This window comes from Merops nubicus, unplaced genomic scaffold, assembly GCF_000691845.1.
Source record: "Merops nubicus isolate BGI_N331 unplaced genomic scaffold, ASM69184v1 scaffold6849, whole genome shotgun sequence".
NCBI classification, from domain to species: Eukaryota; Metazoa; Chordata; class Aves; order Coraciiformes; family Meropidae; genus Merops; species Merops nubicus.
The window spans coordinates 1-18,143 of NW_008628915.1; positions in this window are offsets into that span (position 1 = coordinate 1).

The window sequence follows — 18,143 nt, forward strand, 5'->3', positions numbered from 1 at the left end:
TTTTTTTTTTTTTTGTTTTTGGGTTGGTGTTTTGTTTCTTTTGTTTTCTTTTCACTTTTAGCTTCTGTTGCTTTCTGTTTATGTTCCCTTGAGGGAGTGAGCACATTTAAGTGCATAAAATACAAAAGGGTTTGAGGAAAAACCCGAAAGGTTCCTTAAAACATCATACGGCACGCGGAGAGTTGTCGCCTTAACGGCAGCGCGGGAGGCGTTTCGGCAGAGTCCTTGGACGTGACCTGTTACCTGCCACCTGTGTAGCGAGTCTGCCTGACTTCAGAGTGCACAGGGGTAAAAGAAGGGGGCTCGTGTGTAGGTGGGAGTAGCTGGCAGCGTGTGTCAGGGAAATTTAAAGTCTGAGCTTTATTTTTCTAATTAAGAGGTACAGCTCTTTCTGCATTTGTTCATTAATTTTATCTTAACTTTCTTTCTGGGCTGAAATAAAACCATCTTGAAGGCTTCTAATTCTGTTCCCTGTTTCCACTGTGCTAAGATTACGTCTCTTGCATGTCGAACAGTCCACCAAGTGGGTGCATGTGTGTGTTTCAGTCACAGATTCATTTCAGATGGATCCTTTTGGGGAACTTCTTACTAATTTTTCATTCATAGATGGTTATTTTTGTCCTGCAAAATATACGTTTGCTGCTTCATTTAAAATTCTGCTGACCTTTCAGAGGTTGCTATCATGGGAAGAACCTGAAATTCTTGGAGAAACTTTACAAAACGTAACTGCATTTTATCTTAGTTTGGTTTTAAATGCATATTGCAATGTTTTCTACTAGCTGGCTTTATAAACATTAAATATTAATCTTTTAGGAGTCATTCCTAAAGAGAAAGCAGAAACCATGTAACTTTAAATTTTTTTGTTAAGTAGAACCTTAATAGTCCGGGAAGACCAAGTATGTCTGGGTTTTATTATCAGTGTTATTTTGAACACAATTTCCTACAGTTTCAATTTTAAAAATCTATTTTTTGTGAAAACAACATTCTGTGTGTAAACTTGCAAGCCTGAGACAACAGTTTCATGAAGAGGTTTAAATTGCACTACGTGTTAACTTGATGTAGAATTACAATTCCCACGTCATCCCTGATAAACTTAGGAAAGACAGCAGTGTGTCTGTTGGGATCTTAGGAGAGGCTGAGCAGGCTACATTATTCTTTAACTTTGAATCCTATGTAATATAATTTTCTTATTTAATCATGGGGTGGGTTTTGTTTGTTGCTAAAGCATAAGTGGGGCACACAAAATGCTTAATGGGGAAAAAGAAAAGGTGCTTTTGCCTGGACATCTCCCGAGTCAGCAGCAAGGTCATAGCAACAAAGGTATTGCAGAAGTGCTTTCATTTGTCATAGGTAGAATGCTGTATAAATTTGTGGTGTAGTTTCTTTAAGCATTTACCAAGCATGTAATTCAGACTTTTCCCTTTATTTTTTTTTTTTTTGTAATAAGTACTTAAAGCAATTCACTAAAGAAATATCTCCTGCTCTCTATTCTTCACTAAGAGTGAAGTTAGGAGACATTTCCCTTTACCAACTGCAAAGCTGTATCTGCTGCCTTCTGACCGTATCTTCAAATTCCTTCTGCTACCATGGTCTTGTAAGGCTCTACATAAGAGTGGCTATAATAACAACTCCATTGTCCGTTGTGCTGTGGCAATATAAGAAGTAGTCTAGATGCTTCTCATAAAAACATTTTTATGGGCATTCCCCAAACCCTCCAAAAAGCTGCCAACTGAAACACTTGGCTTTGGTCCTTGCTTTTCTTGAATACACAGTCAGCAGCTCAATAAACTCTCTAATTCATCTCCTTCTTTCTTCCTTGTCCCATTATTTTATACTTTTATGTGCCTTGACCATCAGGAGGATGAGCAGATATATTATTGTCCAACTGGAGAGTGACTAATTACTAGTGGAAATAGCATGCCTTGAGACCATTCTGTACTTTCTCTTCCAATGCAGCATTCACACTGGTGAAATGAGTTGCAGGTGAGCTCACAGCTTGCAGAATTCAGGGAGAAGTTAATGTGGATACTTAGAGCTAAGTATCCACAAGATACTTACCAAGATTTCTGCCAACATTAGTTCCCGTCCCTCCCTACCCCAACTAGGGCAGTACCCTTGCTGTCTAATGGCATGAATCTTCCCCATCCAGGCCTGTCTCTTATTTGGCTTTCATTGCTTCTTTGCTACATGCCTCTGCAGGTCAGTAAGTTGCTGAATGACTTTACCTTGGACTAGCAGGTACTACTGCACAAGAGCATGTTGATTGTATTCCCTTTGTTGCTATTTAATTGAGGTAGAATTCCTGTTCTTGGGACTCATCCACTCTAGGGATGCATGTGAGGTGTTCCCCCATGTGGTTAGTGTGACTGCAGTTAAACCTCAGCTGTCTCCTGCGTGGAGACACGAGTGATAAAGGAGACATTTAAATGTACATGTATGCTGCTTGATGCCTTCATAAACTGTGAAATATGAACATTGTGCAGGCTGAGACCATGGTCAGAGGAAATGCAGCCAAGATGGTGCATGGAGGTCCTTTAAATTGTACTCAGTAGCTTCATGTAATATCAGTGTGCTTTTGGCTTATCACCATTTGCATGGTTGCTATAATAACACCAGATAGCCAGATTACTGGAAGACTGATTTCCATTTATAGTCATGACAGTGGGTGTCGGAGTAGTTGCCTGACCATTGAGCACATTGCATTGTTCTGTACACCATAAAAACATGTATTCCAACCTGCTCTGGTTGTATCTATGCCTGTATTGTTCAGTCAACTTGGCTGGAGTAAAGGGACACAGATTAAAAGTATATCTCATCCTGAATGTTGGTTTGGTGATTTAAATCAAATTAAATAGTGAGAAATTGAAACAGTAAATGGTGGTAATGACAACAGGCAAGCCAGAAACCTAAAAGCAGAATATGTACATCCAACTACTAAGCAAACACTAACAAGTAAAAGAGGAAAAAAAACCACAAGCAAACAAAGTATGTAACATTAAAATATGCTTTCCTCATGTCTTTTATTTCTATATGTAATTTAGACAGGTCCTAGTCCTGCAAACATTTATCCGCTTTTTTTCTTTTTAGATGAATAAACTTTTAAAAATAGTTGTCCGTATATGTCTTTTTGTTACTTGTTTCTTGTTTTCCAGTATTTCTAGAAAAGTATTATTCTTGAAGCTAGTAGATGTGGAGGAAACTCACAGAAATCAGTGTTATAACATCAAGACTTTTTGAGTTGATATTTTTGAATGACAGCTAAGATGCCTGGAATCTACTTCCTTAATGCAAAATTTGCAGAATCTTAAGTGCTGATTTTAAAAATTAAAAAATGCAGAACTAGGAAGTATAGCTGTCAGTGATTTTGTAGGAGAAAGTAATTTTTCTATGATTTAATTTGCTTTGGAAATTACTTTTTTTTAAAAAAAACAACCAAACCTGTGGTAATAGTGATGCTTAAAAATACCTAATAAAGCACAAAGCTCTGTGTGTGTCATTCTAGGAGAAAAATATGTTTTACAGTATCATTTAAACTATGTTTAAAAATTCCAGTTGTTGTACTTCCATAGGTTGTTCTTTTATGAAAATATTTCCTCAATGAACATCTGAATAACTGCACTAGCTACAATTTTCATAGTGGATGATTTTTCTTTTCTGAGAGAGATTTAATGTAAGGAGAAATAATTTTCCATCTGGTCATGGGAATATTGTTAAAAAGTTCTGCTAGATGTCAACTCTCCCCATTGCATGGCTTACTAGAGAAAGCAACAGAATGGAGGAGGGAGAAAGGGAATTAATGGATTTTGTTCTTTTACTCCCTTTTTTAGAAGTCAGATAAATGAAATCTAATATGTTGTAACAATATTCATTACATTTTGGAGGAGCATGTGTTTCGTGGTATCTTCCCATAAATTTGAGCTGTCACTACTCTGTGGGGATTGTGTCAATGGAGTAGACATCACCTTAACAGTATGTAATATGGAAATACCTAGTACCTAAGCAAATCCAAAAAAATTGTACCCTTACATCTAATGCTTCACAGGAAGTCTGTGTGTCACATCTAGTTGCCACCCTTCTTATTGCAGTATTTAATATTTCTATAGCATTCACCATGGTGTATCAAATACTTCACAGCTATGATAACCGTTGCCATAAAAACTCTAAAAAAAGTCACTAGGTCTATGTAAATGGATTAAGTAAGTGTACAAAAAGAGTACCAGCAAGTAAAAGGATCTGATTCTAGCAAAAAGTATTATTGAAGAAGGTGCCACTGTACTGTGCCAGACAATAAGGAAACAATAAATTGTAAATGTAGTGCTGGGCAAAGGTACCTAGCTAAGCAACTGCAAATGCTTTTTAATCTAAAACCTGTTTTAAGATCTCGTGTGGAAGATGCGCTCTCCCTTTTCAGCCTTTCCATTCACTGGGCAAATATGAAGAGATATTTTGCTTTACTGGTCATCACCTATATCTTCCACTTAATTGTGTGGGGCAAAATATCTTTCATATCTCAAATTAGAAAAATGTTATAGTACGTACATTTTATCAATAATTTCATTGATTTAGAAGAGTTATCGTGTGATTTGAGTTGTAGTCAAAGGTAAGTACTTCACTAGTTCAAGGCCTATTGGACGAATTGTTCTGAAAGCTGATATGTTGTTGATCTTGATAATTGAGATCTCTTTCATCTTTTCAAAGGGATTTCATAATTTTGCTGTTAATGTGTGTCTCCAGATACATATTGCTAAACATATATGGAAAATATATATCCTCTGTAAGTTGCAATGTTGGGGGCTGTGTAATGTTTTGAATAAACTAAAGCATAACTTTATTGCCATTAACTAAAGTGTACATGTGGATACGCCATTACAAAATGGAAGCTTCTGTTGTGTATATGGGAATTACTCCCAACTTTTATTTAGTCATTCTAATTAAATTAAGCTTGGCAAAATTTCATTTGCCTGGTAATGGGGTACGAGTCAGGGTGATTGAGCTTTTGCAGAGAGATGGTACTAAAAGGGAATGCCATCTTTTTTTAATGGAGATTTTAAAATAAATAAAACTAATATGTACACTCACCCAAATTTCCAAAGTCTCTAAGACCATCCATTCTGCCTGAAACTCAAACCTCCCAGTTGGCTTCTTCAGCGTGGGCAAAGTGGTTTGGTCATGTCCTACCAAAGCTGCTCCCAAGAAAGGCTTGACAGCAACAGGAGTTTCATTCTTTGTCATGCCAGAGCAAACCCTACTTCTAACACTTTGTGTTATGTTTGCTTTTTGTACCCTAAAATGGCAGTGCTCCTGTTGTGGTGAAAGACAGCTACTGGGTTGGCCCTGCTGGGTTGTTAGTAAAGTTCTGTCTGATAGACTTTCTTGGAGAAGGTAGAAATTATTAAATTCTCTGTAGTAATACAAGCACATATTTCTGTTGCATTCCAAAATTTCTGCATGCTTTCCATCCTGAAATATTTTTTGTGATGGTTAATTTGTGGAACAGATTCCTCTGCTGTATAGTTCATTTTTTAAGCTGTCATTCTGCTTCTTACTAAGCAAATTAAGGCTTTTTAAACAAACCGGGGCACTTAAACTCAGTAGGATTAATCCATATCAGTCCTTCTCAACCAAATAAGCATATGTTGGGTGAGTAATTGGGTGCTACTATAGACTCTGTGCTAAGTGCTTCATTAAAATGTCACTTCAGTTGTATTGCTTTCAGCTGGAATGTGCATCTGGGGGAGACAGACCAATAATAGTGGGAAAGGTGGTCCCTCATTTTTAAATCAAAGTATGGAAGGTAAGTATTTTATTGGCTTGCTAATTAATAGTAATAGCATAATTATTATTTCTGTGCCATGTTTAAATTTCTGATTATTGTTTAATGCTCAAGAGCATTAACTCTGGAGAGTTGGAGATATGGGTTATTCTTCATTATTTGTCACTATGTAAAGTGACAGTAGGCAACATGAAAGGGTTATTCAGTTTTGTGAAGGTCAGTGGGAGGAGAGCAAGCCCCTTGGTGCAGACTTGTAGTGAACTTCAAAATCCAGAATGTTTGCTTATTGAGTGAAAATATTACATGAAATAATATGAATGTCATGTAAGACCTCTAGAGACATGTTTTGCCATTGTAAAAGAGCTGGTTTATCTGGTCGTTTGTCGTGGCTGTTGATTTCATCATTAAAGAGGCAGTTTTTAGCTACATGTTTCATTTGCTGTATAAATATACCTTTCTCATTTTATAGGACTTTAGGTCATTAATTTTTAAAGGAAGAAGTAAATTTTTTAAACTGTCATTTCTAGGTTTTGTAGGGGTTGTTACTAGCCTAGCACTATTGTATAAGATGAATTCTTTTTTGATACTTGAAAAAAAGAAACAAAAGCTCTAGATTTTGCACTGTTTTGCGACAGACAAAATGTTAGATATTTGTTATTCTAGTAGAAGTGTCTGGCTATTTTTTCTTTTTTTTTTTTTCATAGTGGCAATGTAGGATTTAAATGCTTATGTCAGCTCATGTTGCCAGCTCAAACTATTAAAAAAAAATTATTTGTAAAAATCTTAGGTTTACACAGATTTTTATTATGATTTCTGAAGTTTTCACCTAAGTATCAGAGAGAATTTTATATTCTTAAATGAAAGATAGCTCCTAACAATATCAATCCTAAGGCTGAGGTTTTGAATAATTCAGTTACAAAGAATTTGCTCACAGATTTCTTTCTTTTCCCTCTTCAAAACAGGATTTTAAATGTTTTCTTCTAATTAAGAGCTGCAGTATCAGCAAATTAACTTCATGTTCACCACAGATAACTTCTAGTTGGGAAGCTGCAAACAATACTCTTTTTAGTTACTTGGATATACTAATGTGCTCTTTTTATCCTCAACACTTTAGCAAACACAGCTCCTTAAGGCTGTGGACTAGCACATGGAAAACATTTGTGCATCTGTGGACTCTGCAGAAACTGGATGCTTTTGAAATGCTGCCACTTGCTTTTTGCTGTGTATTGTAGGAGACCCTCCTTCTTCCTCTAGCTTGACCAATGAAAACAGAAAAACAAAAATAACCTATGAATTTTCCATGACAGAAAATCCTAGCTTGTTTGTAGTATAGTAGCTGATCAGCCTAATCTTTTAATAATCTTTTGAACCATGTAGAGTTGAAGGAGGAATTAGTAGGTGACAGAAGGCCATACTGACATCTGATAATTAATGAAAACTGAAAAATACTCTGGCAACACAGATCTAATTGGTATTATTTAGTAACTAGTTATCTAGAATTTGAAGAATATGTGTATGTAAATTGACCTGCTGAGGGCAGGAGACTGCATTTCAGTTGTTACTTTTAATGACCTTCACGTGATTAACTTCTGGAGTAATCTTAAAACTAAGTACATTAGTAAGAGTTGGCCTGTGGCTCTCTGCAGGAGTTTTAATATTGGCAGCAAGCTGAGTTTTCCTACTTCAGACTACAGGAGAGCAGGCACACACAGATAAAGGCCATAGTTTCCTGGAATGTTGTTACGGTTGCGTTGTTTTAAGATCTCCTTCCCTTTCTTTCTCTTAGGTTGGCTGTTCTCTGCTAGCTTTGTTCATAGTTTTGCTTTTTAAGTTATGTGCTAATAGTTATTTTCATGCTTCAAGAAGAGAAAAATGGTTCCTAATGTTCTAGTTCGCTTAAAAAGAAGATACTTTCCTGAAGTAGTGAGTGCCATAAAAGGATAAATTCCTTAGCAAAGAACACTGAGTACAGTATGTCCTGCCTCAAGCAGCTCCGAATCTGGAAGAATTGGTTTGGGACAAACAAAAGTTATTGTAAAAATATCAGGGATACTGTAACAGACTAAACATCTGAAGGTGAGTACACTGATTGTAGTAATGAAATGCAAAATCCAGAAAAATGAAAAACTGTGACACTCGTAACATGTGAAAGTGCTGCTAATAGCAACAGCAGAATTTTGGCCGTGAAATTGGTATGCCAACAATTGCTGTGGTAGAAGGTGGTAGATGGTGGAAAGCTGTGCTATTTGTTGTGTTTTCATGTTTATGATTACGTTTGTTTCCATACTACAAATACTGAAGTGGAGGTAACATTGCAACTTACTACTTGACTTCAATAATTTGAAGTCTTCTCATAATTTGACTGAGCTTTCCATGAAAATTGAAAAAAGTCACAATTTGTGGAGTTGAGAAATTAGTGAGTATCTGCTTAATTTAAAACAAATTTCCAGTCCTTCGAGTTACACAGAAAAGCTTGAAAAGATAATCAGAGAATAATGTGAAATATCTGAAAACAGAAGACAGATGTCATTCTATGTGAGTAATTTTTAGATGCTTTAACTTTTTTTTGTGGTTGTTTAGAGTATGACTTCTGGTTGGTTTTGAAAGTTGGAGTTATGACTACTGCGTCTGGTTAGCTTTTCTGTTCAGTAAGTAATTAGGAGTTCTGTAGTTAAATAAAGAAGTGCCAGAATAATTAAAGCATAACCCACATATTGTGAATCTTCTTTGTAGAGTACTGGGACACACAGAAAGCCCTTCTGTCAAATAAGGGTCCAGTCAACACGTCATGAGCTCTGAGCATGACTCTTGCTGTGTGCACAGAAAATTTCTTATTGATGCAAATCCTAGAATCGTTCAGGTTGGAAAAGACCTTTAAGATCATCAAGTCCAACCATTACCATAAGCACCATATCTACACAACTTTTAAACATGTCCAGAGATGGTGATTCAACCACTTTCCTGGGCAGCCTCTTCTAATGATTTACAACCCTTCCAGTGAAGAAGTTTTTGCTAATATCCAACCTAAACCTCCCATGGTGCAACTTGAGGTCATTTCCTCTTGTCCTATCACTTGTTACTTGGGGTAAGAGAATGCCATCAACCTCTCTACAAATCCTTTCAGATAGCTGTAGAGAGCAATGTGGTCTCCCTTCAGCATCCTATTCTTTAGGCTAAATAGTACCCTCAGCTTCTTCTCATAACACCTGTGCTCTAAATAGTTTGATAAGTATTTCAGGATTTGTTTTGTAATTAACTTATGTATTAGAGAATACTTATATGGAAATTCCCTATTAAAAAAATGCAATTTTTATTTGTCATTATAGTTGAATGCTAACAAAAGTTGTATGCACATAAACCTAGACAGAGAAGGAAAGAGATTAAGTTTCGTTTGCTGGTGTGTCTTTTAACTTACTCTCTTTGACTGTTGTAAACTTGATATGTAGGGGTAGCCTGGGCACAAAAGAATAACTTGAGGATGGAGTGCCTGAACAAACATGTTTTTATTAGTATAGCCTTTCCATTTTTATTTTAGTATGGTTTGCTTTAATGAAATGTCATAAAGAAACCATTTTTGGACTTAAAAAAAAATTCCTTAGAGCAATGGCTGTTAATCAAGTGGGTTTTATGACAAATTGTTTCCTAGTTTCTATATTTTGACGATAGACTCGTTCTGTCTAACATGGGCTTACATAGTAAATCTGCTATGATGCTTTGACCTTAGTAGGCATTCATCTTGCCTCTAGTCCTGGGTTTGGCACCCCGTGGCTGTGATGTTGCTTCAGCTTGTATGTTTTCCTTGCTTCTAGTGCCAGCATCCAAGATACCAGCTTGTAATGCTAGGATGCATTCAGAAGTGATAAGCAAGCAAAGACATTCATCTGGGTAGAGGCAGTGGATATAGGGACAAGGTCAGTAAGGCAAGGATAGCCTTGTAGACTAGGAAGAGCAGAAGAGATGCTTGATGGGAGCTTTGAAAGGTTCTGCAGGAAGAAGAGGAGCACATTTGTGTACAGTGAAACCAAATGACTAGTCCTTGTGGGATGTGTAATGAACTGATTTTTGGAGAGTATCAAATGATCCAATCCAGGGGGCAAAGAATATTGCTGGTGAGAAGAGACATGAAAAGATTATGTAAAGTGTAGTAATATATAAAGTTGATTTAACTTGTTGAAAGAAAAACATATCTGCTTTCTCTTCAAGACTTAGTCAAATGCTTCCAGGATTAGTGTAGACTTTACTGTGTTTATACTTGTGAAGAAGTTTCTTCCACCGAGTTACCTTAATCTGTCCTGAGCTCCATCGTAATTATTAATACCTTGCTAATTCATTTGAATGTTGCTTTGCAGTCATGGATTACTTGAATAGACATTGCCATGTGCAAAATGGAAAAGCGAGATTTTTTGCTTTCAGAACAGTGCCTTTAAATGTTTAATTTGTAGTCAAAAACCCAACTTCAGATTCTTGGATAAAAAGATGAAGCGATGGGGTTGCTTGCCCTCTGTTACCATTATTGAGTTACAGTGGGCAAGCTCGGCAGTGTTCTTGAGCTGTCTAAAGAAAACACATGAATGTTTCATATGAATAACTGTTTTCATTGCAAATACGTGTAATTTTAATTGTGAATAGAAGCAGACCTGACTGTAACTGTGTTATATATCTGGAGCAAAGAGGTGGAAATCGGTCTCTCAAGTGTAAGCCACATACCACTCAGAAATGAGCTGCAAGTTTCATGAGTCTTATACCAGGACTTGTGAATATCCTTTGCGAGCACTAGTTTTAACTGTATCAGTGAAAGGTAGAAGTGATTCTGGACTCTGAACAGTATGGTGGAAGCTAAAGCAACACTAAAATTATTTACACTGGGAAGGTTGATACGACACCCACAAAGACCTTGTGTATTACAATTCTAGTGGTTTCTACAAATGTCTTTTTTTCCAGTAGGCTAGAGGAGATGCTTTTTCAAGGGTTTGCTCAACAAAGGGATGGTCTACATGATCTCAAGCCTTCCAAGGAGTCCCACTGTTCCTGCCACGTTTTTTGCCTGTTATTTCCTGTCCTTGTGTGCCATTAACAATGTACAGTTTTTATTGCTGGATGCAAAATTTTCTTATAAAATCGAAACGTTAGCAAGTACATCTGTGATTTCACATGTGTGTAATGAGCAATGGAACTGAGACCTTGAGGAACCTTTGTGGTTATGCCTTTTGTGTTCTTTTTCCTGATTAACTATTCATGTTGTTGAGGAGTGAAACAAATCACAGAATCACAGAATGTTAGGGGTTGGAAGGGACCTCAAAGATGATCTAGTCCAACCCCCCTGCCAGAGCAGGATTACCTACAGTATATTGCACAGGAAGGCGTCCAGGTGGGTTTTGAATGTCTCCAAAGAAGGAGACTCCACAATCCCCCTGGGCAGCCTGTTCCAGTGCTCCGTCACCCTCACTGTGAAGAAGTTTTTTCTAATATTTTCATGGAACCTCCTATGTTCTAACTTGTACCCATTGCCCCTTGTCCTGTTATTGGATGTCACTGAAAAGAGCCTGGCTCCATCTTCCTGACACTCCCCCTTGACATATCTATAGACATTTATGAGGTCACCCCTCAGCCTCCTCTTCTCCAAGCTAAAGAGACCCAGGTCCTTCAGCCTTTCCTCATAAGGGAGATGCTCCACTCCCTTAACCATCTTGGTGGCTTTGCGCTGGACTCTCTCAAGCAGTTCCCTGTCTCTCCTGAGCTGAGGGGCCCAGAACTGGACAGAATATTCCAGATGTGGTCTCACCAGGGCATAGTAGAGGGGCAGGAGGACCACTCTTGACCTACTTGCTACTCCCCTTATAATACACCCCAGGATGCCATTGGCCTTCTTCCACGAGGGCACATTGCTGGCTCATGGTCATCTTGCTGTCCACTAGAACCCCCAGGTTCCTTTCTCCTACACTGCTCTCCAGCAGGGCAGTCCCCAACCTGTACTGGTACATGGGGTTATTATTTCCCAAGTGCAAAACTCGACACTTGCCCTTGTTGAACTTCATAACTTTCCTCCCCACCCATCTCTCCAGCCTGTCCAGGTCTCTGAATGGCAGCACAGCCTTCTGGTGTGTCAACCACTCCTCCCAGTTTCGTGTCCTCAGCAAACTTGCTGACAGCACTCTAATCCCTCATCCAGGTAATTGATGAATATGTTGAAAAGCACTGACCCCTGAAGGACCCCGCTAGACACAGGCCTTCAAGTAGACTCTTCTCCATTGACTACAACTCTCTGACTTCTTCCCTTCAACCAATTAGCAACCCACCTCACTACTTGGTCATCCAGACCCCACTTCCTCAGTTTACCTATGAGGATGCTGTGGGGAGACTGTGTCAAATATTTCAAGTATTTGAAACTGATCATGAAAGATATTGAGATAAACCATAAATCTTAGTTACCTTCTGTGCTAAGTGTATTCAAGTTCCTACTGTGCTTTCATTTTCCTTCTGTCTGCACTTCTCTTGACAGAGCTTGGGTACCATGTGCATCCTGTCATTGAACTTGGACCAAGGCAAAGGTTGTGCATAGTAAAACTAAGAGTAAGTGCCAGTGTAGCAGATTCACTGCATCCAACCTTTACTTTGGATCAGAGTTCTTTGAATTTTACCATTTGAAAGATTCTGCAGGGAACTTTTATTTTTGTGCCCCTTAATTTGTTGCACGATTGTTTAGTATTTTATATTGTATACTTGGATTCTGTAATCCTTAGTTTATTGGAAGGTTAATATCTTATATCTGAATTACATAAAATATGCTGATATTTCAGAATGCTCAATATTGAAGTTTTCATCAAGTAAAGTGTAAAGCCCATCCCCAAACTGGGGTGATTTTGCTTCAGGTGAAGGGGTATACTGGTTTTGCAGACAATTTGATTTTTGTATTCTGAAAAACAGAAGCGTTGTCTCTTATCAAGAGATCTAAGAAAAATCTTGTTTCTCTAGTTCCAGTACTGATTTGCCTAGTATTCTCAAGTCCTAAAAAAAAAAAAAGCTATTTGTTGCATGGAAGCAGCCTTGTGCTTTTCTGGGCATTATTTGCCTAGGTATGAAGCCCAGGATGCACCATATTGCAGAAACACATTTAAATTCCTTGCTGTTCTGTGTTACTTGCAGAAATGATCTAACAACAACTGTGTTATGAATTACTGTATTTATAAACCTCAGAAAATAGAGTTGGGAAGCAGTAACTTATGCACACAGCTCTGCAGGGCTGGTGGTACTGACTTGTATCACCTCAGCATCCTGGTTTCACAGAGAATGTCCCCATTTCACATCTGCTCTTCATGACATGCTTATTAATACCACAGCTTGTTGTATTAAAGCAAATTAAATGAGAAGTGGAGCAGTCACCTGTAATCTTTTGTGGAACTTGGAAGGCTGGAGTTCACTTCCCTGCTTTCCCCTTGCTCCTTGGAACTGGAGGGGAAGGTGCTGTGCGTTCCCTGGCAGCTGCAAGGAGCAACTGCAGAGGCCAGTTACTGCACCTCAACTACTATTCTAGTCTTCAACGTGCTCAGTGCAGATGAAGTAGATGAGTATAGCCTCCAAGAATCTTTGACACAACAGATTCAAGCAGGAATTGTATGAGCTTCATAAATCAGGCTACATTTGGGTTAATATTATATGAGTGGGCATCACTTTGCCTTTGGATATGTGGTAGGCAGATTTCGCATGCCTGTTCCAGAACAGGGGATAAAACACTCTCAGATCTGTGCTGGAGGCACGTGAAACTTACAGAACTCTTAGAAAAATAACTAATAAACCAGAATAGGTCAACTCATGGTCTGAGATAATCAGTATGAGCAGATTGAACACAAAGTGTTGGTGTAGCTAAGCTCTAAACAGGTTAGGTTTGCCAGTTCTTTCAGGAAAGATGCTTCTACAAACTCTGCATGCAATAGCATATTTTCAGAATTACTTTCCTAGAAGTGATCCTTCTGGTATAGGTAAGGTTTCCATTGATGGTTTTCAGTCAGAGTACTGAATTCAACAATACAGAGCAGTCAGTCTGAGATCCTCTTGAATGATGCATGAGAAGGAAGCAATGTGAAATTGATACCGTGGATGCATTTGCATGGCTGTTTGGTATACTCAGCAGACAAAGGAAGCTGGAGACATTTTGTTTAGATGAAAAAGTATCTTTCTAAAGTAAACAAGTTACCTGCTTTATAATAGAATTGCTCATCATCCTAATTTAAGCCTCATGAAATTATCCTTTATTTATACCATAATAAGTGAAGTCAGGTTAAGCTTATGACCAGTCTAACAGTTAGGTATCTCAGCTTATTGTTTTACTGTTTATTCTTCAGTCACCCATGTTTATCTTAAAGGCATAGTGGAAAATAACTGGTGGTGTTATTCACCAGAATTACTGTACTATGTTGAATAAAGTCCCATAGAGTGAATAATTCACTTCAATGTACATCTTCTAGTCCTACTTACGGAAGATACATATTTCATGGGCACAGAATATTTCACACTGGCTTGTTTGATAGCCTTCCCTTAGCAAAGATCAGTGCATGCAGTTTTGGAAGAAGTTAAAAAATACCAATCTTCCCCTCTTAAATTGTACCTTGTTCACTGTGGAGTGCTGTACATAGAAGCCTGAGGAAAATTCCATGGATTATCAGTTTATATGTTGAACATTTCTTCATTGTTATTCTATAATTTCTAGTAATTAAATACTTTTGATGGACATAAATGTATCAAAACATGTTTATAATCTCAGGCTGAGAAATATACTCTTGCCTTTTCCAGGTGGTGAAGTCTCAGACTGTATGGTACTTTAAGAACTTTCCACTTCACATTACTCTGTTAATAAGTGTACCTGATACTATAATTATACCCTGCCTCGTCTTTCAAAAACTATCCATGTGCTTTAGCAGTTGCAATTTTTTTTTATACAAGTATATGGATTTATACAACTAATTACTTTGACCTTTCAGTGCACTCCTATTTTAAAGGTTTACAAGCATCCTCTTTACTGTGTTAGTAGTGGATCTATTTGTGTGCCTTTCTTTATAAGACCTAGTGCTCGTCATTCTACAGGTATATTAGATTCTTTCTGTGTTTAGAGGAGCAGCCACACCTGCAATACTGTGTTCAGTTTTGGTCCTTACTATACCAAAAAGATAAAGGCAAGCTAGAGAGGGACCAGAGGAGTGTCACAAAGATAAGCAGAGGACTGCAAAGCCTACCATATGAGGAAAGGCTGAGAGAAATGGGTTTGTTCAGCCTTGAGAAAAAGGTTAGAGGAGACATTATCACCATGGTCCAGTATTTGAAGCATGGCAACAAAGAAGGTTGGGACTCCCTTTTCACAAGGAATCACATGGAAAAGACAAGCAGTAATGTGTACAAGTTATTCCTGGGGAGTTTCCAGTTGGATACAAGAATAAATTTTTTCACAATGAGAACCATCAGCATTAGAATAATCTCCCAAGGGAAATGGTGGATTCCCCAACATCAGACAATTTTAAGATTGAGCTGGAGAGGGTGCTAGGCCATCTTGTCTAGGCTAGGCTTTTGCCAAGAAAGATTGGACCAGAGTATCCTTGAGGTCTCTTCCATCCTGGTATTTTATGATTTTATTACTGTATTCCTCAATCAAGACCTCTTTCACTTTGGATAACATGAAGTGTATTTCTCTAATTTTTCACTGGTATGGGAAAGATAAGCTATCTTCCCATATCTGATACCAGTGTAAACTATAGTAATAAAATAATAAAGTCACTGAGCTTTATTGATTATTCATTTTGTCATAAAGATAAAAAAAATTAATTACAGTAAGATAAAAACTTAATCTCTAGTAAATTTTAAAAAGTTAATCTCAACTGTTGTATTACTACAGACCACTGGTGAAACACCTAAAATGATTTGTCCTTTCCATGCCCCTAATCATCTTTCTGTTAAGGGGTCAAGAATAATCTTGGTGTAAGTGAAATGATCTTTCAGTGAGCTGGGGGAAGTGGGTTAAAAACAAAAAGCAGAGCAAAGTAAAACTTTGTTACTTTTAACTTCCTGAAAAGACATAAGAAACCTGTGTGTGTATTCATATAAAGCTAACATTCTGTATATCAGAGGCAGTTAGTTCCATTGCCTAATTTATTATATGAAAGTCTTTTCACTAATGTTACATTAGCATTTCCTCAGTTAAAATACAGCAGCTTTTCTTTCCTTACTGACTGAAGGGAACATCTGATGCATATCCTTGTTTTAGAGTTCCTTTTGTATATCTTATACCACATAGTGCATTCTTGTCTTGCTGAGACAGGATAAAACTGCTGGTTTAATCTGATGAGGGTTTAAAAGAGACTAAATGCATGAAAGCTACCCCGTTTGCAGCACGTTGGCTTCAAGAATTCCAGGTAAACTAACAGGAATGCTGTAGGTTAGACCATGGGATTTGTGAGGGAATTTTTTTGCATTAAAATCTGTAGCACTTTGATTCAAAGCTCAATAAAAGAAGTTCATATTTTGTAACTATAGATAGTACATACTGATAACCAGCTGTTGTTAACATAAAAGCAGAACCACTCTTTGCAAATTATGCTAGTTTGGCTGTCATTAGAAACAACAGATTTAAGGATGATGCAGCAATAGAGTGGCATTTGCACCAGGGACAAAGGAAATGTCTAAAGCCAGACAAAAAGAACAGCAACAAAAGAAAATAAGCTCTTGAGTCAGCATTTGTAACACCTGTTGTTGCAGAAGCAGCTGTGCAGGGAAGCAAGGCAAACAGAATTTGAAATGAAGAGCTTGAAAAGAATTGCCAATTACATGCAGCAGTGGAGAAAAATATTGTGCCTCATTACCAGTTTGCTGCCTTTTTTTTTTCTGACAGCTTTGAAAACAAGTCAAAAAAGCATCAGGAACTGCTGTTTGGCCTACTCACTTTATTCCTTCATGGTTGCTCAGCCACAGATACTCCTCTACACACAAAGAAATAACACAATGGTATCAACAGTAGTTTGTATCTGTATTAATGTTGAATGTTGAACATTTCAAGGAGACTCCAGTGAATTTTCTTTAGATACATAAAGCCTTCCAGGCCTAGAAGGCAGGCTAGAGGTAGATGAATATTGTCAGTTTACATTAAGCATATTGGCAAGGACTGAAAAGAGGATTAAGGGCACTTTCTCAGCATAAAAAGTGTTTGCACCTACTCTGTCCTGGGTCAGAGGGAGGTGGTTTAATGTAAGCATAGAGTACAAAAAGATCTAAGTGTCACATTAACACCACCAGAGTAAAGAGAAATGTGTTCTCTGTAAACAAATATCTTTTAGCAGGTAGTCATAGTTCCAACAGACCTGTGCATTTGGAGGCTTAATGTTAAATTTTGTCAGAATTGCCTGTGGACTGAGTCATCTTGGGTGGTAATAAACCTGGGTGTGCAAGGTATTAATTAGCTTAGATAGAAAGTCCCTGTTTCTATACTGAAATTGTCTGAAATATCAGACTAGTTTAGGTATTGTTTCTGTGCAAACTAGATCTTTCCTGAATGCCAGAAACATGATAGCAGCACTTCTGCAATTTAATTGACCAGCTAATTTACCCTGTAATTATTTAACAGACTATTTAAGACTGTCTCTTTAGGGCAGAGTTATTAGCTTTATTTATCTACTTAATTCAAAAACAGATGAACGATAACAGTTACTGAAGTAATGCCTTTGGAAATCAAAGATTGTTATTTGCTGAAATAAAATGATGGAAAATCTAAATTATTAATCATAAAAGGGGAGGAGTGAAACTAATTACATTGCAACTTTGCAGAAATTGTTTTTGATAAAATCTGACTCATGGTAATGGTAAATAGTTAAAAACATTAACATTATGGCAGAAGTGGTGTTGCCTTTTGCACCTGTGTGGATAAATACTTCATTTACACTTTGACATGCAGTTTCTGTATTTCAGAGGACTGTCTTCTGTTTGCACCTCCAGAATCCTTTAAATTTCCTTGGTAATATGGATTTAAATGTTCAAATCATTTTGCCGCATTTTTTTTGTACTTCACTCTCCATTTTTAACCACCATATCAGGTTTCCAAACAAGGCACTTGAACTACCAGAAACATCCGTAAGGCCATTTTTTTCTTCTTTCAAGTGTGAAGACTAGTGTGTACCTCTAGCAAGCTTAGAAAAATGGATGAGTAGAGGTTTAGTACTTAAATATGATGGATTGGCATGAAGGAAAAAGACTTAAGTTGCCAGCCACACTCAAGGCCATATCCTCTGTAACCCCCAGGAACAGTCCCAGTGCAAGCACAGAAAATACTGACTCAAGTAAAGTATTTGATATCTTGTTAAATAACCCACTGTTGTTTAAGAACTCTTTTTATGTA